Below are 24,844 nucleotides of genomic sequence, written 5' to 3' on the forward strand. Positions count from 1 at the left end.
GAACTTAAGCTCGGATTTATAAAACAATAATTTCGAGTCTTCTTCGCCTTTTCTAGCCTCGAGCGTAGATAGCTATGACAAACAAATATTTAGTTGATCAAAACACTAAATAATGAATATTGATATTAAAAAACGCATATAAAGAAAACTATTACTCCATATAAACCGTTATGCTCCCCGCGCCAATTTCCAAGTATTGCAAAAAATCGGAAATGTCTTCAAATGACACCAGAATCGGGATAGCCGCGAGACTTGGACTAACATTGACCATAATCACATCTCCTTCCGGTAACATTACTTTGTTGGCATGTTGAGCGAGCAATCGATACTTGGGATTAATCACCTTGTACGGAATCTTCTTAGCATCATCGATGCTAGCTTCACTCTCAAAACCGAGCTTTGAGAGTTGTTTGACAACCGGACCGCGACTCTCTATTCCCGAGTCCATTTCCATGAGTCTCTTCGGCCACGAGACAAACCCGCCTATAGCATCTTCAACGGTTTGAGCTTCTTCGGTGGGAATTGGCAATTTTGCTTTTTTAATCAAAACCCCCAAAACGGCCACGCGTAAATTTCCTTCCTCCAAAGGTGAGAAATGAACTACGCCTCCATTCATGTACGCTCGCCCATTTGCAACATGAATTGTGCCTCCGAACTCGGTGTCATCAATGAAAAGAAGACACTCGACGCTTTCATCCGAACTCGGTGTCACCGGCATGGTTGGATTCAAAGAGCAACTAGCACGAACACTATTGGGTTTTTCCACAACAATAGGATCGATCTTCGGACGATCATCAACAATAATAGGATCGATCTTCGGACGATCATCAACATCGTCGTGTTCTAAGCGAATCAAGAATTTTATCAATAACTTAATACCAAAACATTTATCTTTAATAAATAGATAAAAAAAAAATTAAACATACCTAAAGAGACCGCTTCATTGACGTGTTCTTCAACATTTGCCATCTCTTTATCATCAACAACCTTCGCGTTGAGATTCTCTTCCACTTTCTCGACACTAGGCGACTCGACATTAATGCTACCATTTCCACCGAATGCCTTCATCACCAAAGACTTTAACTCGCTCATTTCCCGACGCATCTTCATTACTTCTTCGTTGGGCATTGGAGGAACAAAGTACTTAAAACGCGACGTGTGTTTGGATTGACCGCAAACTCGGGACGTTCCCAAAGCTTCTTGCAAAACACTCTTTCCCGATTCCGGCAACCATGTCCCTTGCGATGCTTGTTGTGATAACGTTTTCTACACATAAAATTATTTGAAAATAAAATTACAAGGTTAATTGTTATAACAAAGGTAAAGAACTTACGATTTTTTCTCCCATCAATTTGTCTTTCTCATCCTTGTAGTTATCTACGTCTTTCATTCGCGAGTCAATCCAAAGTTCCTCTTTCGTAGGCCATTCCCCCGTTTCGTCATGCTAGTAAGAAGTAATTATATAATAAATTAAAAAATAATTGCAACATTTGAAATAACTAAAAGAAAAAAATAAATCTAACCTTTTCTTGATCAAGCTTTCGATATCCATTTCGGCCCGTTCGAGATTTGTACACACTTTTTCCGATATTTGATTTCCCATGTTCCGATGTTTGTTTGAACATTTCGGTTCGTCTATATTCAACAAATGCTATCCAATCTTCTTCGGTGATACTTGTATAGTATTTCAAAATACAAGCCGGTCTCTTTAAGGCGATTGGTTCGTTGATTATGTCTTTGAGTACATCGTTGTATATCTCATGACGAAATAACCTTGCGGCTTCTCCGACTCTCATAAGGCAATCGTGTTTTTGTTCGATAGGAATCGTAAATCCTTCTTGCATTTCGTTCCAAATCCGTTCTTTAATTTGGGCGTTGTCTTTACATCTCCAATGACGCATCGAAAGTGGAACGTGTTCTCTTGGTAACACGCCAAAGTAACTCGACAACTCATCACCCTCTTTACCGATTGGTTGCCCTTTATCATCAAATTGTACCGGGATTTTTTTACCAAGTGTTTTAGCCTTATTAACCCGACCCATAAGAGTGTTTCTTCGTTTTCCTTGTTCATCGGAGTTAAGCGCTAGTTGTCTTCTAATTTTTCTTTTACCACTACCGCTAGAAGTAGTAGTAGTGGACGACATTGAATCTAATAAACAAAATTCAAAACATAATTTCAATTTTCATCTCAAATGTAATCAAAATTTCAACTCAAATGTAACAAAAATCCAATATAAACTCAACTCCAATCACAATATAAACTCAAATCCAATTCGATTCTAAACAAAAACACAATTTCAATCCCAATTCAATCTAATATCAAATATATTTCCCAAATCAAATCAATATCAAACTTCAATTCAATAAACTCAAATCCAATACAATATCTCCTAATTTCAAATCAATATCGAATTCACACTAAATAAGTCCATGTAAAAATGTTCAAAAACATTACCCGGAGTTGGACGAGCACAAGGGCGGCGAAGAGAAGGTGGCAAGGTGAGGGCGCGCGGCGAGGGTGGGCGCGAGCGAGGTGAGACCGGAGGGCGCGCGGCAATGTGAGGGCCGGAGGGCGGCGTGGGCGCACGGCGAGGTGAGGGAGGGGGCTCAGCGAGAGGGCGTACGGCGTGGGCGCCGAGAGAGATGAGTGAGAGGGAGAGAGCGCGCGGGGGCTCAGCGAGGTGAGGGACGGAGAGAGAGAGAGGGGCCGAGAGAGAGAGAGAGTGGTGGCGAGAGAGGGGCGGGGCGGCAAGAGAGTGGCGGAGAGAGAGAGAGGGACGAGAGAGATGAGTAGTGGAGATGAGAAGAAATGAAAGGAATGAGAAATGAGGGAAAATTGAAAAAAAAAAACGCTAAGTATAGATATGAAATGGGCGGGTAGTTAAAAAAATTTGAAAATTTCAGATTTTAAGACGCTCCTACAACGCTTATTCTAAGCGTTGTAGGAGCTCGCCGCGGCGAAGTGTATTTCTCGCCGCGGCGAGATGATTCTACAAAGCTTATAATAAGCGTTGTAGGAGCCTCGCCGCGGCGACACCAAATTCGCGCTGCGGCGAGAGTTACCCAGAAACATCTCGCCGCGGCGAAAATGTGCCATCGCCGCGGCGAGGTAACCCTAGATGTCCTCGCCGCGGCAGTATACAATTTCCGCCGCGGCGACACCTTTCTACAACGCTTAAATAAGCGTTGTAGAAGCCTCGCCGCGGCGAAAGAGAATTCCCGCCACGGCGAGGAATACCCTTGCCGCGGCGAAAATGTATGATGCCGCGGCGAGACTATATGTCTGGAACATGGTGCTCTCGGTAAGATTTTCGGCCCGGCGAAGACGTGTTCCCGCCGCGGCGCAGGACTCCTGCCGCGGCTGGATTTGTACCTCACCGCGGCGTGATTTGTCGCCGCGGCGAACGCATATTTTTGCCGCGGCGAGGACATTCTACAACGCTTTTGGAAGCGTTGTAGAATGTCTCGCCGCGGCGAAGTAGAAATTCCGCCGCGGCGAGTGACACGAGACTGGTGATATAAATTCTCATTTCTGGTCTTTTTCACTTTGAACTCTCTCATAACCTCACTCGAAAAAATTCTCATAACCTCATTCTAGAGCGTCCTTGTTTACTAGTCTCATGTACACATTCAAATCTTGTAAGGTCTTCTTTAATTAACTTGTTCTAATTGTTGTTGTTCTCTTGATAGTTTACTAATTAGAATTGGCAATTTTTTGTATAATTAGGGTATTTCTATGAATATGAGAAAGTGGATGTGGGAGAATAGATTGAATGAGATATATCTTAAAGGTGTAGATGAGTTTTGTGATTTTGCTAGAGAGAACATGGTAGATTTGAAATCTATTCGTTGTCCTTGTATTAAATGTGGAAATCATAGACATTTTTCGATTGATGTCGTTCGGACCGATTTGTTTGCATATGGAATAATGACCTCGTATCAAAGATGGTTCTACCGCATGGTGAGGTTTTTCGTTCTACGGCAAATGAGGATGATGTTGAAGATGATATTGATGATATGTGCGGAATGATTAATGATTTGGAGGACGATTTTGTTGAGCGACCGGAATTGTTTGAGTCCATGATGAATGATGCGGAGACACCATTATATGAAGGGTGTACAAGCTATTCGAAGTTGTCATTTTTAGTTACATTATTTCATTTGAAGGCGTCGGGGGGTTGGACTAACACTAGTTTTACTCTCTTGTTGGAAACACTGAAAGAAGCATTTCCGAAAGACAATAAAGTACCTTTAAGTATGTATGAAGCAAAGAAGACTTTGGGTACATTAGGCATGAAGTACGAGAAATTCCATGCGTGCCCAAATGATTGTGTTTTATATAGACACGAGTATGAAGATCTAGATGAATGTCCGACGTGCAAAGAGTCACGGTGGAAGAAGGGTAAAATTCCATGTAACGGGGTTAAAGGAGTTCCAGTTAAGGTACGTACATTTTCATCACTTGATTAGGAAATACATGTAGCTCATATTCATTATTTATTACTGATTTTTGTTAAATATATTTCAGTCGTTATGGTACATTCCTCCCATGCCGCGCTTTCGTCGAATGTTTAATATTGTCAAACACGCGAAGAACATGGTTTGGCACTCCGAAAAGTGTATCGATGATGGTATGTTGAGACATCCTGCTGATGCTGCACAGTGGAAATCATTTGATTTAGAGTATAAGGATTTCAGTGTTGATACTCGAAATTTGCGCCTTGGTCTAGCTTCTGATGGAATGAACCCGTTCAGCATGATGAGCAGTAAATACAGTGTTTGGCCGGTTATACTTGTGAACTACAATCTCCCTCCAAAGCTATGTATTAAGAGAAAGTTCTTGATGTTAACACTTTTGATTTCAGGACCGAATCAACCAGGAAATGATATTGATGTCTATTTGGCACCGTTGGTCGATGATTTGAAGATGTTATGGGAGAAAGGGATGGAAGTTAAAGACGCTTACCGTGGAGATTCGTTCAACTTAAGGGCAATGTTAATGTGGACTATTAACGATTTTCCGGCCTATGGAAACTTGTCAGGATACTCTGTGAAATGCTCGATTGGTTGTCCGATTTGCATGAAAGACACATCTTCCATCCGTTTGAAGCATGGTAAGAAAACTGTTTTTCTGGGTCATAGAAGATTCTTACCAAAAGATCACTCGTATAGAAGATTGAAACAAGCGTTTGATGGAAATTCAGAAGAACGACCCCCTCCTAGAATTTTGTCTGGTGAAGATGTCTATGAGATGGTTAAAAACGTCAATGAAGTGCTTGGGAAAAGAAAGCGGAGTGCTAGTACTAAAGAATCGTTCAAAGAGAATCCTTGGAAGAAGAAATCTATTTTCTACGACCTTCCTTATTGGAAGACACACTACGTCCGGCATTGTCTGGATGTTATGCACATCGAGAAAAATGTTTGCGAATCGCTTATCTGTACACTTCTTGATGATCCAAATAAATCGAAAGACGGAATACAATCTCGATTGGATCTCAAAGAGATTAATATAAGAAGCATTTTGCATCCCGAGGAGGGAGGTGGGAAAAAAACAAAATTACCACCGGCAAAGTACACTCTAGATCGAAAGGAGAAAAAGAAATTGTGTAACTGGTTTGCTTCTATTAAAGTCCCCGAAGGTCATTCGTCAAACTATAAGAGGTTCGTGTCTTTGAAAGATTTGAGACTTACTGGAATGAAGACGCACGACTGTCATGTGCTGGTACAACAAATGTTGCCTCTTGCTTTGCGAGGAATTGTGCCAAAAGATGGGAGGTTTGCAATATCAAAGATATGTGTATTCTTTAACTCGATTTGCTTGAAGGTCATCGATCCAACTCGATTGGATTTAATGCAGTCAGAATTGGTGAAAACTCTGTGCTTGCTTGAAAAGATCTTTCCACCTTCGTTTTTCGACATAATGATCCACTTAACCGTCCACTTGGTACGTGAAGTGAAATTAGGAGGGCCCGTGTTTTTACGGTGGATGTATCCAATCGAACGTTATATGAAAGTGTTGAAAAGCTACGTGAAGAACTACAATAGGCCGGAAGGAAGCATAGTTGAAAATTACATAGCAGAAGAGTCGGTTGAGTTTTGTTCTGAGTATTTAGCTAAAACAGACGAAATTGGGTTACCCAAGAATACCAATTTTGATTAAAAAGCTCTATCCAAAGGTATTTTTTTAACACTTTATTTGTTTATTTAAATTATATATGAACATTATTTTTAAGTATTTGTTTCATTATAGGTACTTATTCGATCGTCAACCGAAAAGAATGGGAGCAAGCAAGTCTCCATGTGCTACACAACGTTTCCGAGGTCAAGCCATTTGTGGATATTCATTTGAATGAGTTGAGAGTGAATAATCCAAAGAAGGGTAGAAATGAAAAATGGTTGCAAGAAGAGCACAACCGTTTGTTTCAAAACTGGCTTGGAAAACGCATATTTATAGAGGCAGGACATTCATCTACGTTGAGTAAACTATCTGGCGGGCCGTCCTCAATGGTTACAAGGTACACTGCTTGGTCTGTTAATGGTTTTACATTTTACACAAGGGAACGAGACAACAAGCATCCCGTACAAAATAGTGGTGTTACATTGTTTGCTGAAGCTTTACATGTTTCGTCGGCAAAAGATAAGAATCCAAAACATGCTTTTATGAAGTATTACGGATACATTGAAGATATTTGGGAACTTGATTATTGCGGGTTGCGAGTCGCATTATTCAAGTGCAAATGGGCAGACAATAATCACGTTAAAGTTGATAATGAAGGAGTTACAATTGTCGACTTTAGACGGATTGGCTACGAAAATGATTCATTTATTTTGGCTTCGCAAGCAAGTCAAGTGGTTTATGGTTCGGATCCAGCAAATCCTGAGTTATCGTTAGTGGTTCATATGAAAGCGAGAAACGGTAACGAAGAAGAAGACGAAGACATGTCTAGCATTCCTCCGTTCACATCAGGATTACCGCCAATTGATCAAGAGGTGGATGATTTTAATGATGACGATGTGTCACATCTACAACGTAAGGATATAGATCCTATTTTTGTTTGATATTAAACATTTAGATAATATATTTATATTTTGGATTTTATGTTATTCTCATGTGGACAACGTTATTTTTCATTCAAAATTTCTCAGTATAATGTCATTTACATTAAAATTACATTTCTCCAACATCGCCGCGGCTGAGTACAACTCTCGCCGTGGCAGGATAATCTCGCCGCGGCGACAGACAAGTCCTGCCGCGACGAGGAACCTTCTACAACGCTTAAAAAAGCGTTGTAGAAATCTCGCCGCGGCAACGTATATTCCATGCCGCGGCGAGGTCAGTACGCCGCGGCGGGAATATCAACTCGCCGCGGCGAGACAAGTTCTTAAAAAACACAGACTCTTGGTATAAAAAAATCAAACCCTCGCCGCGGCGACATACAAATCCTGCCGCGGCGAGGACCCTTCTACAACGCTTAAAAAAGCGTTGTAGAAACCTCGCCGCGGCAACGTATATTCCATGCCGCGGCGAGGTCATTACGCCGCGGCGGGAATATCAACTCGCCGCGGCGAGACAAGTTCTTAAAAAACACAGACTCTCGGTATTAAAAAATCAAACCCTCGCCGCGGTGACATACAAATCCTGCCGCGGCGAGGACCCTTCTACAACGCTTAAAAAAGCGTTGTAGAAACCTCGCCGCGGCAACGTATATTCCATGCCGCGGCGAGGTCATTACGCCGCGGCGGGAATATCAACTCGCCGCGGCGAGACAAGTTCTTAAAAAACACAGACTCTCGGTATTAAAAAAATCAAAATCTCGCCGCGGCGAAGTAATATTTTAGCCGCGGCGTAGAGCACTCGCCGCGGCGGGGAATATACTGTGCCGCGGCGAGAATAGTCACGCCGCGGCGAGAAAGGTACCTAGCCGCGGCGAAGAAGCACTCTACCACCTACTCATTCACTTTTTTCCAATATTTAACCTGTTCTCCAACTAAAAATGATCATTCAATTAAAATTTCTACAATAAATAAAACAAACCAAACTAGTCTTAAACATATAACATCAAGTTTCAAACACATATGAAATAAAACACACCAAACGAGTCTCAAACAAAGACTGAATAGTCTCAAACACACAAATAAAACACAGTAATCTAGTCATAAACATAAACAAACCAAGCGAGTCTTAAACTGAAACTTAAATTTAAAAAGAGTTTGAAATTTATATGGAAGAGTTGGTGTTGTTGGTTCTTGAAATTTACTCGTCATTCGGTGGTGGTGGTGGTGGGTTCGCCGGATATTGAGGAGGTGCCATATGCGGTGGCCACTGTGGTGGTGCGTACGGATAGTCGGAGTACTGAGGATATGGAGGAAATAACACCTGATTCTCTTGGTTGATGTCCCACCGAGAGTAGAGATCGTTCAACTGATTGATGTGAGAGGCGCCATACTCCGCTTGTTGGTGCATGTACTGTTGCGTGTGTTGGAACCCGCCGACGAGATAGTTGGAGCAATGAGCAATGTAGTCGATGGTGGCGGGGTCGATTACCGGAGGCGCTGGTAAGCGCAATAAGGGCTCCGCTTCCCCCTCTTCACCCTCTTCCTCCGCTTCTTCCTCTTCCTCCGCTTGTGGATCCGACCTAATCTTGTACCGCTCGATAATGGAATCCGTAATAGGCCCCATTGAACTGTGTATCGTATCCCTTTTCGAGCGTGGTACCCCCGCATTTGTACAAAGGCCGGTAATGATCGCCGGATATGGCAAACCGTGTCGTTCATTAGTATAGTCGAGTTTCTTCAACCAATTATAGATGAATCGACCGACGTTAATGGAAAGGCCTTTAACAATGCAGAACAACACCTGGATACGATCCTCGTCGAGAGTGGTGAAGTGCTTGATCGGATAGAGACGAGCGCAAACAAAGTAAATCCACGCTTTAGCGATCCTGGTGAGTTGGTCACGCTTGAGTACCCTTTTTCCTTTTTCAGTGACCCAATCCTCTCCCGGAATGCACAACACCCGCGACATCTCCTCATGGCTGCAACTTCTTAGCCATTCTCGATAGCCCTCGTTCTCGAAAGGCACATCTGGGGTCGGTCCCAAGAAGATCGTTGATAGCTTCGATACTCATATTGACCGGTTTCCCACGGACCGTCACAACATCACCTTGGGAGTCCGGCAAGTTTGCGTAGAATTCGTACACGAAGTTGACGTTCGAATCGAACTCGGGTACAGCACAATACCTCCCCCAATCATGACCAACTATGCTGTTGCGGATTTGCTTTCCTATATCCGACGTATTGCTTACATTGAATCCTCTCTCATTGATAATGTTACGCGGCAAGATTTTGTCGTAGCGTTCCTCCGCGACCTTGCTAGTAAAGATACTGGAGTTGTATTCCTCTTCGGGAGACTGTTGACGAGGTCGTTTGCTTTTTACTTTACTCTGACCACTGGAAGAGCTCGGAGCCTCGGAGGCCGTGTTTTTAGTTCGAGGCATTTTCAAGCTCCTACAAAACATAATCATAAACAATTCTACAATTAACATATAACAAATTATATATCAATTCCAAGAATATATATTTAAACATGACAAATTAAAACAATTCCAACAATCACAAATAATTCATAAACAATTCGACCAATCACAAATTCATGAACAATTCGATCAATCACAAATTCATAAACAATTCAATCTCAACATTAATATACATAACCATTTTAACCACTAACCTATGTAACAATATTTCAAACACAATCCGGACATTTCAATTTAACTCAAATTCTCATTCAAATTCACTCATTCAAATTCCACTAACCTAAATTCACTCATTCAAATTCCACTAACCTAAATTCACTCATTCAAACAAAACCCTAAATTTGTGAATTCAAAAAATCAAACTATATGCAATTCGGGTAAACAACAAGAAATCCATATCAACAACACGAAATTAAATCAATATACACCTTAAAAAACTTTTAAAATCATACCTTACAATGAGGCGGCAAGAGAGAGAGAGAGAGGCGCGAGAGGAAGCACGGCGAGGACTCGGCGAGAGAAAAGTGACGGCGAGGACAAGGCGAGAGAGAGATGGCGGCGAGGACAAGGCGACGGCGAGATTTTGGGGCGGCGAGGACGTGGCGAGGGATTTTGAAAGAAAAAAACTGGAGAGATGCGGCCGAAAATGGTTGTCTCGTGTGTGTGTATTGGAAAAAATGAGTAAAAAAACTGAAAACGACCTTTTATAGTGAAAACCTAAAAACCCTCGCCGCGGCGAAAATATGTCTTCGCCGCGGCGAGGTGTTCCTACAACGGATATTATAACCGTTGTAGGAAAGTCTCGCCGCGGCGAGGATCCTCACTCGCCGCGGCGAGACAGTTTCTAAAAAAACTGCTTGGCCACGGTATCCACCTCGCCGCGGCAAAGGATATTTCTAGCCGCGGCGAAATTATGTCGCCGCGGCGAGAAATATTTATCGTCGTGGCGAATAGATTCTACAACGCTTGTAACAAGCGTTGTAGAAAGTTTCGCCGCGGCGATGTTGAAATTGTGCCGCGGCGAGGCCCATCCTTCTACAACGCTTTTACCATGCGTTGTAGAAAGTTCTCGCCGAGGCATAAATCACGGGTGCCGCGGCGAGGATTCTACAACGGATACTGTAAACGTTGTGGAAAATCTAAAATTTATGTACTTCTACAACGCTTAACAAAAGCGTTGTAGAATAACTAAGTTTCTGTTGGAATCGATCCAGGGTTTGAGAAAATAATTAACGCTTCGGTAAGCGGCGGAATTTTAAAAATTTTCTTTTACAAGTAAAACAGTTTTTACTAACCTAGACAAGTGCAAGTACATGTATTTAAAAACCAATATGAGCTAGAAGTTTACTAACCTTTCTTGAAGCTTGAACTTTGAAGAAGCTTGTGGAAAGTTTGCAACGCTCGTCTCCCCTCGCAGCACGTCTCTCTTTCTTTCCTCGGCGCCTCGAGCAACCACGAAAGTTTCTATCACTAAATCACTCGAAAAGAAGGAATCAGTGAGTGGGCACTTTTAAACGCTACGACTTAAGAACGAGTCTCGAAGTCGCAGAGCTAAACACTAGGTCGAGTGAGGACCTAGGTGCCAAAACAAGAAAAATCGAAAATAAAATAGAAAGAGAGAGAGAGAGGATTTCGGCCACCACAAGGTCTAGAGAGAGAAGCTCTCAATCTCTAACTTATGTGGAATGAATAAAATGAGGGGAATGAGGGTCCTATTTATAGGAGAAGGGTTGGCCTTGGAAAGAAGTAGTTTCCTCTTATTTTCCAAGCCTTTATGAGCAACCCTTCATTTCCCATTCCTATCCAAGTCACACGGCCACATAAGCCTTCATGACACCTTGGATTTGTTTCCTCTTTTATTTTTCTTCTCCCTTGACTTGTCTTGGTCGAAATTCCCATTGCCTTGAATAGGAAATTTGTTTCCTCTTTTTCTTTTGGCAAGTATCTTCATACATTAATGCACAAAAGGAACTCTCTTTCTCTTTGGGTAGTGGGCGCCTATTATGCTTTAGAAAGGCCTTCTAGAAGCTTTTCCATTTGTTCATGACAACATGAAAAAGGCCCATTAAGAATTTTCAATAAAATTCTTATGAAATGAAATTAATTCACAAGGCCCAATGATCAAGTCATGGCCGAGTGACATTAAGTCATCAAATGAACTTGTCAAAAAATTTATTGACATTCATTTCATCCTTTGTCTCAAAAGACAAAAATACCCTTTTAACTATTTTCGTTCTTGTTTTGACTTAGCTTCCAGTTTAACTATTCCTATCGATGTGATTCGTGACAGTGACCTCATGGACCCAAATGAACAAAGCTTGAGCTAAACACTTGGACTCAAAAGTTCACAAACCTTTTCCAAGTTTAGCTTAATGCCAACTGACTCCACTAAAGAGCTGACACTGAAAATCTCTCGGTTCAAATGAATTTATTTTCTACTCAAGAATTCGACCTAATTATGATGAGCGGATCCACTGAATATTATCTATGTTTACCCTTCATGAATGTCATCAGCTAGTCGGGATTTACTAAATTACCATTTTACCCTTCTAGCTGTTATTTCCTCAACTCCTTTGTCGCTTGTGAATAAGTTAGAAACAATGTATTGACGAGGAGCTAACAAGTCACATTGTTTCATCCAAAAGAGTCAAGACTCAATTTGGACACTGGCCAGTTCATTTATTCACACTCCAAGGAACAAAGCATGAGGTGACATACATTGCATTTCAGCAATCTTGTACATGAATTCCATATCTATGAGAACTTCACAAAGTTACTCATGACAGACTCACAACTTAGTACTTCACCAATAGGCCTTGTTCGGAATCACATAGTGAGTCCGAACTTTGACTTTCTCAAATGAGAATACTAAGGTGTGAAATGGCATGTCTCATTTCAGGATTAAGGTAGCATGATGGAATTCATACATAGTGACTTCGAGACATAAGAGGTTAAATGGTTTGTTCTTATCTTGTCTCTAGAAGTGCACTGGTCAATTCAGTACCTTCGGAAGATACCTAGAAGAACTATAGAGTTCCTAACTCTCAATGCCTCATAACCAGACATCATAGATTCTTCTAACAATCATACTGAGGTCAATAGTCCTTTGACCCTAAGATTGCGAATATATCGTTTTAAGCAAACTACGAAGAGTTTGTTCATGCAAATCTACATTTGTCTCTTCGTAAGTTGTTAAGTTTGTTTATGGACTAAAAGACTATGGTTTTATCATAAAGCTTCAGACAAGGAAGATTGAATGAACGTTTCAACTTTTGATTAATGAATAAGCAGTTACAAGCAAGAGTCTTCGTAAGACTATATGACATCAAATGTACATAAATAGACACTACTACTCTTCTTGTGGGCACCATTGACAACAAACTCCCACTTGACTCAAAGAAGATGTGAGTAGTCCTACATGCCTAATCCCTCTCGAAGTTGGTCGAAGACCATGTTCGCTAGGGCCTTGGTGAATGGATCTTCCAGAGATCTACTTCACCTCCACGTCTCCGCGTTGCGCGATCTCTCGAATCAAATGGTATTTCCTCTCAATATGTTTAGAGTGCTTATGGCTTCTAGGTTCCTTTGAGTTAGTGACAGCCCTACTATTATCACAATAAAGGGTCATGGGCTCGTCGACGTTTGGAACAATTTCCAAATACTTAAGGAACTTTCTAAGCCATACAGCCTCTTTGTATGCTTCACAAGCAGCCACATATTCTGCTTCCATTGTGGAGTCAACAATGCAAGATTGCTTAATACTTCTCCACACAACAGCTCCACCATTAAGGATGAACACAGATCCCGAAGTGGATTTCCTGGAATCCTTATCCGCTTGAAAATCGGAGTCGGTATATCCCGTCATAGTCAGGTCAGTACCTGAGTATGTAAGCATCAAGTTCCTAGTTCTTCGAAGATACTTAAGAACATGCTTAACAGCAATCCAGTGCTCGGGTCCAGGGTTGGATTGGAAACGGCTAACTACGCCAACGGCGAAACAGATGTCAGGTCTAGTGCAAAGCATAGCATACATAAGGTTTCCTACGGCAGAGGCGTAAGGAATTTTCCTCACGTCTTCAATCTCTTGTGCAGTCTTGGGAGACTGGTCCTTAGAGAGTGAAATTCCATGCCTAAAGGGTATTTGACCCCTCTTGCAGTCTTGCATCGAGAAACGATCCATCACCTTATCAATATAAGATGCTTGAGAGAGCGACAGGGTCCGGTTTTTCCTATCTCGAAAGATTTGGATCCCCAGAATGTACGCGGCTTCTCCTAGATCCTTCATATCGAATTGCTTTGCTAGCCAGACCTTAACCTCAGATAACTTACCCACGTCATTACCAATGAGTAGTATATCATCGACATATAGTACCAGAAACACAACTTTGCCTTCGTGTATTAACTTGTAAACACAAGGCTCATCTATTGACTGTTCAAAGCCGAAGCTCTTTACAGTTTCATCGAATCTAATATTCCATGACCTAGATGCTTGCTTTAGTCCATAAATGGATTTAAGCAACTCACAAACCTTGGTCTCTTGACCTTTATCCACGAAACCGTCTGGTTGAGCTATGTAAATGCGCTCGTCAAGATTGCCATTCAGAAAGGCTGTCTTGACATCCATTTGCCAGATCTCATAGTCGAGAGCTGCAGCTACGGATAGGAGTATGCGGATGGATTTAAGCATCGCGACTGGCGAGAAGGTTTCTTCATAGTCAATCCCTTCTTTTTGGGTATAACCCTTCGCCACAAGTCGTGCTTTGAACGTCTCGACGTTCCCATCAGGACCCCTTTTCTTCTTGTATATCCACTTACACCCTACGGGTTTAATCTCTTCAGGAAGGTCTACAAGTTTCTAGACTTTGTTGACATACATCGAGTGCATTTCAACTTTCATGGCGTCAAGCCAAAGGTTTGATTCAGAACAAGCCATCGCTTGGCTATAGGAAACAGGGTCATCCATGTCGGAGACGGCTACAAGAGAGTCTCCATAAGACATGTACCTGTCAGGCTTTTGAGTAGCCCTCCCACTACGTCTAAGTACTACTTGACGAGATTCTGATGAGTTAGGTTGTGTTTCAGTTGGGGTAAGAACAGTTCTTACAGATGAGGTAGAAGCTTCCTCACCCAACTTTTCTTCAAGCACAATTTTGCTTCTAGGTTTCGCATCCTTCATAAAGTCCTCCTCAAGGAAACGATCATTCGTGCTAACGAAAGTCTTATCGTCCTCGGGACTATAGAAAGTAAAACCTTTGGTTTCCTTCGGATATCCTACAAACAGGCACAATTCTGACCTACTAGCCAACTTGCTAGTCTTTTGCCTCAGCACGTGTGCAGGGCAACCCCAAATTCGGATGCGGCCAAGATTCATTTTACGGCCAGTCCATCGTTCATAAGGAGTACCAGGAACCGTCTTGGACGGAACTTGGTTCAGAATGTAGGCGGCTGTTTCGAGGGCATATCCCCAAAAGGAAAGCGGGAGTGATGAGTAACTCATCATTGATCTAACCATCTCCATAAGAGTTCGGTTTCTTCTCTCTGACACTCCGTTTTGTTGAGGTGTGCCAGGTGCGGTAAGCTGAGAAGCGATACCTTCTTCTTTAAGAAAGTCATTGAACTCTCCAGACATATACTCACCACCTCGATCAGATCGAAGGGTTTTGATCACTTTGCCAGTTTGCTTTTCCACTAAAGCCCTAAAGACCTTAAATACGTTAAAGGTCTCGGATTTGTGTTTAAGCAAATAGACAAACCCATATCTTGAGTAATCATCAGTGAAGGTAACGAAGTATTCGTATCCTCCACGTGCCTGTTGGTTGAGCGGACCACATACATCAGAATGTATTAGTTCCAGCAACTCAGTGGCTCTTCGACCCTTATCAGAGAAAGGTCGCTTAGTCATTTTTCCTTCTATGCAGGATTCACAAGTAGGTAGTGAACCTATTGCAGAGGCTTGGAGTGGACCATCCCTCACAAGTCTCTTAATCCTATCTAGACTGATATGACCAAGTCTTAAGTGCCAGAGGTATGTTGATTTTGTTAGATCGGAGGATTCAGAAAGTTTGATCCTCTTTGGCTCCCTAATTAGATCGTTATCTATTTTGGTGTCTAAAAGAGAAGGTTGAGTGGGATAGATGTAAAAAAGAGCATTCTTCATACATGCATCAGTGACAAAAGAATTATCAGGAAACGAAATACGAATTCCATTCTTAATGAACTTTAAACAATAATCTTGCTCACAAAGACGAGCAACGGATATTAAGTTCTTCCCAAAGGTAGGAACAAAATAAACATTATTCAAGTTTAAAGTGCGGTCTTCAAAAGACAGCGTCACGGATCCCACAGCCTTCGCAGACACCAGGCTCCCATCACCCCATTTGAAACAGAACTCGCCCTCCTCTAAGCTTATGGTTTTCTTGAAACCATTCAAGGAACAACAAATATGGTTAGTAGCAGCGGAGTCAATAATCCACGATGATACATTATCAGCTACTAAGCATGCTTCGGTAACTAGTACAATACTATGTTCCTTTGCTTTGAGATAGGCGGGACAGTTCTTTTTATCGGCCTTGTAAGGTCTCTTCACAGTTCAAGAGGCGGAGGCTTTTTGCTCAGTAGCATTTGCCTCTCCTTGATTCCTCTTTGTCTTAGTCAGACCTACAGCAGTGTGAAGTTCCTTCATAAGCTTGGTAACAGTGTACTCTAACTTGTTAATGGAGTAGTTCATCTTGGAGGTATCAAGAGATGCGGGGAGAGTTTCTAAGATCATATCTATGATATTCTTCCCATCAATCTCAGATCCTAGGAATTCCATTTTATTTAGAAAACTAATGATCAGTATCATGAAGTCTCCAACAGGAGTCCTAGCCTGCATATGACAGTTCATAAACTGTCGGACTGCTTGTAGCCTTGTTTGACGCCTTTGCCCTCCAAACATCTCAAGGAGATTGTAGAGCATGTCAGCGGCAGTCTCGATGTCATGATGTTGCTCTTTCAGCATATTGTTCATAGATGCCAAGATATAGCACCTCACAATCTCATCGGATCGAAGCCAGGCCGCTAAGGCGTCATTGTCCTCTTGAATTGAATCATCATTCGTCAGAGGAGGACACGGGGTGGTGAGTACCCATTTGTGCTTGTTAACGGTAGGTATTATGTCGAGGTTACGTTTCGAATCTACGTAGTTTTCGTTTTCGAGTTTATTCGAGGAAAGAATGATTGAGAGATGGTTGAGAGACATATTGCCTATATAAGTTGAAACAAGTTTATGATTAGCCTTTGGTTTAGGATTTAAGTTTTATTAAGACTTTTATAAAATCCAAAGGTGTTATAAACCAAACGATAATTTACTCCCTCAAGAGAAGGCCGCAAAAAATCTCCATTTATAAGTAAATGACACATCATTAATGCTAAGCCAAGATGTCAGTACATCATTTTGACTAGCCACCTTGTAAATTGGTTTGATCACTCATATCCTTTCGCAGAGCCTTAAGGAAGGATACTAGGGATTGAGCCTAAGTGTGCAACCAACCACTTAGTCCAAAAGATCAGCTTTGAAAAACAATCCCCCAAGGGGAGGCCTTGCCATCATTGCATCACTCTCGGACGTAAGTCATTGAGCAATGATCGAAGCAATAACGCCTTGGAGTACTCACATTTAAGTGAGGGTCGCAAGAGCGGCTCTTAGTCCCACGTTATTGCATCTTTCACTAGTGTTGGGGATCGCGGGTTACAAACAACGAATATAACCCTCCCACTTAGTTTTTGGAGTTGGTTCATCGACTCTTTTATGTTTGGAAACTGATTTCCTAGTTAGAGAGCAACAGAGCGGACAACTAGAAGAGAATCCTAGATCGACATGTTCAGAGCAGTATTAGTGCATAAAGGCACAAGGTACATACTCGATCTTTTCCTATTTTCTATTTCGGGAAAGTGCGTGAGGGAAGTGTGAACTTCAACTCACTCGAACACTTGAAAGTTTGAGATTACACATCTTTTTATTTTTCGGCTTGTCTACAAGGAGACCTCCCACTCAAAATTTCAAGAGCATATAGATTTTGAACATATGTGATATAGATATAGTTTTCAAAACATTTTGAAAACTTATTTGATTTGGATGACAAAATATTTTCAAGTTTGAAAGTGAAAACGGTTTTTCAAAATTCAAACTAGTTTTGTAAAAATTCAATTTCAATTAATCTTTCAAAAATCAAAACATTTTAATCTTTACACATCATGTTTATAATCATATGAAAAACATTTTTGCTCAAGAAAATTTTCTCATTAGAGTTCTATAACTCATGGTAGTGGGGTTTGAAAATCCGGATTTCTAAAAAAACTGGAGTTTCAGACAGCCGCGCACCTCGGAGTAAAATCGCCATATCTGGCGGCTCCGATGTCCTTTTCAGCCGAAACCGATGGCATTGGACAGAGGACAGACAGAGCTTTAATTTGATTCAAGAATCATTAAATTTAGATTTCTGAGCAGAGAGTTATGCCGCTTTTAATGCGGGTTTACATTCCAGCTCGAAGAAAAAGAAATAAATTAAAGCTTCGTCCTTTTAGGTGCGAAAAAGAATCGAGTGTAACGGAACGTTTTAAGATATTGTTTAAAGCTTTTATTTGTGTTTTATTAGTAGGGTAATAACATAGAATAAAAGAAATAACAACATGCATAAAACGATTCAAGTAAATAAACGAAACTAGCAAGAAAATAAAACTAGTCACAAAATTTACTCGAAAATTCTCAAACATTTAAAACACGTTTTTCAATATAAAAAATTAAAAACTTTTAGAACTGATTCTAATGTGTTTTAACATCATCCCAAACTCATAGAAAATCAACATGGTTTTTAATTTAAAGACAAGAGCATTAAATTAAAAAAAAATCTAAGATTACAATTCTAACTTTCGAAAACGATTTTCAAGCTCATAATTTTAAAAACATGTACATGCTAATCTTTGACCATAGCTCTGATACCATTTGTTGGAATCGATCTAGGGTTTGAGAAAATAATTAACGCTTCGGTAAGCGGCGGAATTTTAAAAATTTTCTTTTACAAGTAAAACAGTTTTTACTAACCTAGACAAGTGCAAGTACATGTATTTAAAAACCAATATGAGCTAGAAGTTTACTAACCTTTCTTGAAGCTTGAACTTTGAAGAAGCTTGTGGAAAGTTTGCAACGCTCGTCTCCCCTCGCAGCACGTCTCTCTTTCTTTCCTCGGCGCCTCGAGAAACCACGAAAGTTTCTATCACTAAATCACTCGAAAAGAAGGAATCAGTGAGTGGGCACTTTTAAACGCTACGACTTAAGAACGAGTCTCGAAGTCGCAGAGCTAAACACTAGGTCGAGTGAGGACCTAGGTGCCAAAACAAGAAAAATCGAAAATAAAATAGAAAGAGAGAGAGAGAGAGGATTTCGGCCACCACAAGGTCTAGAGAGAGAAGCTCTCAATCTCTAACTTATGTGGAATGAATAAAATGAGGGGAATGAGGGTCCTATTTATAGGAGAAGGGTTGGCCTTGGAAAGAAGTAGTTTCCTCTTATTTTCCAAGCCTTTATGAGCAACCCTTCATTTCCCATTCCTATCCAAGTCACACGGCCACATAAGCCTTCATGACACCTTGGATTTGTTTCCTCTTTTATTTTTCTTCTCCCTTGACTTGTCTTGGTCGAAATTCCCATTGCCTTGAATAGGAAATTTGTTTCCTCTTTTTCTTTTGGCAAGTATCTTCATACATTAATGCACAAAAGGAACTCTCTTTCTCTTTGGGTAGTGGGCGCCTATTATGCTTTAGAAAGGCCTTCTAGAAGCTTTTCCATTTGTTCATGACAACATGAAAAAGGCCCATTAAGAATTTTCAATAAAATTCTTATGAAATGAAATTAATTCACAAGGCCCAATGATCAAGTCATGGCCGAGTGACATTAAGTCATCAAATGAACTTGTCAAAAAATTTATTGACATTCATTTCATCCTTTGTCTCAAAAGACAAAAATACCCTTTTAACTATTTTCGTTCTTGTTTTGACTTAGCTTCCAGTTTAACTATTCCTATCGATGTGATTCGTGACAGTGACCTCATGGACCCAAATGAACAAAGCTTGAGCTAAACACTTGGACTCAAAAGTTCACAAACCTTTTCCAAGTTTAGCTTAATGCCAACTGACTCCACTAAAGAGCTGACACTGAAAATCTCTCGGTTCAAATGAATTTATTTTCTACTCAAGAATTCGACCTAATTATGATGAGCGGATCCACTGAATATTATCTATGTTTACCCTTCATGAATGTCATCAGCTAGTCGGGATTTACTAAATTACGATTTTACCCTTCTAGCTGTTATTTCCTCAACTCCTTTGTCGCTTGTGAATAAGTTAGAAACAATGTATTGACGAGGAGCTAACAAGTCACATTGTTTCATCCAAAAGAGTCAAGACTCAATTTGGACACTGGCCAGTTCATTTATTCACACTCCAAGGAACAAAGCATGAGGTGACATACATTGCATTTCAGCAATCTTGTACATGAATTCCATATCTATGAGAACTTCACAAAGTTACTCATGACAGACTCACAACTTAGTACTTCACCAATAGGCCTTGTTCGGAATCACATAGTGAGTCCGAACTTTGACTTTCTCAAATGAGAATACTAAGGTGTGAAATGGCATGTCTCATTTCAGGATTAAGGTAAGCATGATGCAATTCATACATAGTGACTTCGAGACATAAGAGGTTAAATGGTTTGTTCTTATCTTGTCTCTAGAAGTGCACTGGTCAATTCAGTACCTTCGGAAGATACCTATAAGAACTATAGAGTTCCTAACTCTCAATGCCTCATAACCAGACATCATAGATTCTTCTAACAATCATACTGAGGTCAATAGTCCTTTGACCCTAAGATTGCGAATATATCGTTTTAAGCAAACTACGAAGAGTTTGTTCATGCAAATCTACATTTGTCTCTTCGTAAGTTGTTAAGTTTGTTTATGGACTAAAAGACTATGGTTTTATCATAAAGCTTCAGACAAGGAAGATTGAATGAACGTTTCAACTTTTGATTAATGAATAAGCAGTTACAAGCAAGAGTCTTCGTAAGACTATATGACATCAAATGTACATAAATAGACACTACTACTCTTCTTGTGGGCACCATTGACAACAGTTTCTACAACGCTTAGCTTTAAGCGTTGTAGAAACACCGAGATTCTACAACGCTTAGCCATAAGCGTTGTAGAAACACTCTGTTTCTACAACGCTTATGTGAAGCGTTCTAGAATCCCTAGTGTCTACAACGCTTATGTTAAGCGTTGTAGAAATTGGGTTGTATAATCCAACATTTGTAGTAGTGTGATTGGCTGACCCGTGTTGATCGGTGGTATTGGCCCGTCGGGTTAGGCCGACAATTCAGTGTGCCTAATGTGGATGTGGCCCAACGACTTCTCTTCGTGCCAATTGGCGATCGAAGAGGTTGCATCGGGTAATTCTCGGGGGCTTTGCGTCCGTGCCATTAGCGATTGGACGTGCACGTTGCACCGGGTTAGGCCGGCGTCTTTTGAGTTCGCGCCCTGGAGCAAGCAAACGTAGATTACGCCGGGTTATGCCGGCGTCTTTTGAACTCGTGCTGTTGAGCGATCGAGCGTATATTGCGCCGGGTCAGGCCGGCATCTTTTGAGCTCGTGTTGCTGAGCGACCGAGCGTAGATTGCGTTGGGTTAGGCCGCCGTCTTTTGAGATCGTGCTGTTGAGCGACCGCGCGTAGATTGCGCCGGTTTAGGCCGGCGTCTTTTGGGTTCGTGCCCTGGAGCAAGCGAACGCGGGAACGCTGGGTTAGGCCAACGTCTTTTGGGTTCGTGCCCTGGAGCAAGCGAACGCGGGTGCGTCGGGTTAGGCCGACATCTTTTGGGTTCGTGCCCTGGAGCAAGCGAACGCGGGTGCGCCGGGTTAGGCCGACGTCTTTTGGGTTCATGCCCTGGAGCAAGCGAACGTGGGTGCACCGGATTAGGCCGACGTCTTTTGGGTTCGTGCCCTGGAGCAAGCGAATGCGGGTGCGTCGGGTTAGGACGATGTCTTTTGTGTTCGCGCCCTGGAGCAAGCGAACGCGGGTGCGCTGGGTTAGTCCAGTGTCTTTACTCAAACCCTGTTGCGCCGGGTTAGGCCGGCGTCTTTGGTGCTCGTGCCCTGGACCTAGCGAACATTTGTATGGCTCAAATTTGGCCGTTTTAGGGTTCGAGGCAGCGCCTTTACGCGACTTACATGCGTCCCGGGAGACGTCTTTCACCCGCGCCTTTACGCGTCTTACGGCACGCCGGGAAGGCCGACGTTTTAGCCGAACCTGTATGCACGAAGGGCCTTGGGGGTCCGAGCTTCCTAAGTCTGTATCCCCGTGGGGGACTTAGGCCTGGGTAAAAGTGTTCGTGCTGTTGAGCGACCAAACTTATGTGTTGCGCTGGGCTGAGCCGGCGTCTCTGAGCTCGTGCTGTTGAGCGACCGAGCATATCTGTTGCGCTGGGCTGGGCCGACGTCTTTTCTCAAACTCGTATTCTTGATGAGCCGTCGGGGTTCGAGCTTCTTAAGCCTCTGTGTCCCATGAGTGGGGGGCTTAAGGTTTTTTTTTATTTTTTTGGGTCGTGAATTCTTGAGTGTATGTCGCAGAACCCACTAGCCCCCCAAGTTTTTAGTTTACAGGTCGTGCCGTGATGACTAAAAACTTTAATAAAGTGGGTAAAAAGACCGCAGACTTTATTTTTTAATAATTTTTTGCTAACAGGGAACATCCTCAAACAGTGGCACGTGGGCCTTATTGAATAAGGGAAATCAGAGCAATAAATGGAGGGACTCAGTCACTGGTGGTACTGCCCCAAGTGTTCCGCGTTCCACGGGTGCCGAATTGGAGTTCCGTCCGTGTGTTCGATGTAGTAGGTTCCGTCATGTATGACTTGTCGAACTCTATACGGTCATTCCCAATTCGGGCCTAGGACCCCGGCGCCTTGTACTTGGGTGTTTTGAAACACGCGCCTGAGTACGAGACTGCTGACGGCGAAGATCCGCCTTTTGACTTTGGCGTTGTAGTATCTCTCAACCTTTCGCTTTTGTGCAGCGAGTCTGGTGAGGGCCTCGGACCTTTTCTCGTCGATTTGATCTAATTCAAGGCGTATGGCCTCGTCATTTTCTTTTTCGTCGAAAGCGTCGACTCGGTAGGTGGGGACCTCCTTTTCCACGGGGACCACAGCCTCAATCCCAAAAGCTAGGGAGAAGGGGGTCTCTCTGGTGGCGTTTTGAACGGTCGTTCGGTAGGCCCACAAGAGGAAAGGTAGCTCCTCAGCCCAGGCGCCTTTTTTTGGCTTCGAGCTTTTTCTTGAGGTTGCTTTGAATCGTCTTGTTGACGGCTTCCACTTGGCCATTAGCCTGTGGGTGTCACGGGGATGAGAATGTCTTGCTTATCCCTAGTTGGGAGCAGATTTCTCTAACTCTGGCATTGTCGAATTGTGCCCAATTGTCGGTCACGATTGACGCGGGGATGCCGTGGCGGCATATTATGGACTTCTAGATGAAGTTCGTAGTGTTGGCCTCGGTGATCCTGGCCAGAGGCTCTGCTTCGACCCACTTAGTGAAGTAGTCGATGGCGACGATGGCGTATTCGTATTGTCTTGGAGCTTTGGGAAGCTTGCCGATAATGTCTACGCCCCATTTCTCAAAGGGACGTGGAACGACGATGCTACCCAGGGGAGATGGCGGCTGTCGTGGAACGTTAGAGAAACGTTGACACTTGTCGCACTTTCTCGCCCAGTCGTAGGCGTCTCTATTCATCGTCGGCCAGAAATAGCCTTGTCAGAGCGCTTTGAGCGCAAGGGACCTCCCAGTGGAGTGGTTCCCGCAGATGCCTTCGTGAATTTTACGGGGGACCTTGGTCGACTCGACGCTATTGAGGCATCGGAGCAGCGGGGTTGAGTACCAACGCTTGTATAAGGCTTCGCCTCTCAACACGTATTTAGACGCGAGGGCTTTTAGCCTTTCGGCTTCTTTGCGGTCTTCGGGAAGTGCCCCTCTTCACAAGAAGTCCGTAAGCGGAGTCATCCAAGTTGGATGAGCGGTGCTCTCAATCGTTCCAACCTCGTCACGTGAGACGGATGGTCGCGAGAGAGACTCGATTGGGATTGTTCCCAACCCGTCTTCGGTGATACCGGATACGAGGTGAGCTAGAGCGTCCGCCTCGGAGTTCTCTTCTTGTGGGATCTGGATGATCTAGAACCAGGAGAAGGCATCTAACTTGGCATTTGTCTTTGCCATGTAGGCGGTCATGTTAGGTTCTTTGGCAAGGTAGTCGCCTTTAACCTAATTTACGATTAACTGCGAGTCACAGTGTATTCGTAAATTATGTACGTTGAGCTTTTGAGCGAGCTCTAGCCCTACGATGAGGGCTTTGTACTCGGCCTCATTGTTGGAGGCCTGGAATCCGTAGTGGAGGGCGTAGCGTAACTTCTCCTTGTCGGGATTTTTTAAAATCACGTCGGCGCCTACTCCTTGGTCATTAGACGCTCCGTCTACGTGTAGTTCCCAGATGGGACCTGTAGGGTCGACCTTTCTCTTTCGAGGCGACAAGTCGTTGGTCGAGTCGTCTTCTGCTCTTCCCATGTCGGGAGTGTAGGAGAATTCTGCCACGAAATCGGCTAGGGCTTGAGCCTTTATTTCCGGTCTCGGGTGAAACTCAATCCCGTACTAGCTCAATTCTTGGGACCAGATCCCATGCGAGTCGATGTTCCCTTTTGAAGAGCCTTACAAATGGCGTGTCCGGTTTGGACAACAATCGGGTGAGCCTGGAAGTAGGGGCGTAGCTTTTTGGCGGCAACGAGGAGAGCGAGAGAGAGTTTCTCTATCTCTGTGTAACGCGTTTTGGCGTCAAGTAAGGCTTTGCTCACGTAGAAGATAGGCCACTGAGCCTTATCTTCTTCACGGATCAGCACAGCGCTTACAGCTCGTTCGGAGACGGCGAGGTAGACATAGAGCGTCTCGCCTTCTTTTGGCTTGGAAAGGAACGGAGGTGTCCCGAAGTAGGCCTTCATTTCTTGAAAGGCCTTCTCACACTCATCCGTCCATACAAAGCCGTCCGTCTTCTTTATTGCTTTGAAGAACGGCTGACACTTGTCGGTTGCTTTGGCCACAAAACGTGAGAGGGCGGCAATTCGACCGGTCAGACTTTGGACTTCCTTGACACGTCACGGAGATTTCCTGTCAAGGAGTGCTTTGATTTTCTCGGGGTTCGCTTCGATACCTCGTCGGCTAACGATGTAGCCTAGGAACTTC

Source organism: Urtica dioica, chromosome 6, assembly GCF_054948205.1.
Source record: "Urtica dioica subsp. dioica isolate 48M chromosome 6, U.dioica_male_clone48M_v1_H2, whole genome shotgun sequence".
In the NCBI taxonomy this organism is placed as follows: Eukaryota; Viridiplantae; Streptophyta; class Magnoliopsida; order Rosales; family Urticaceae; genus Urtica; species Urtica dioica.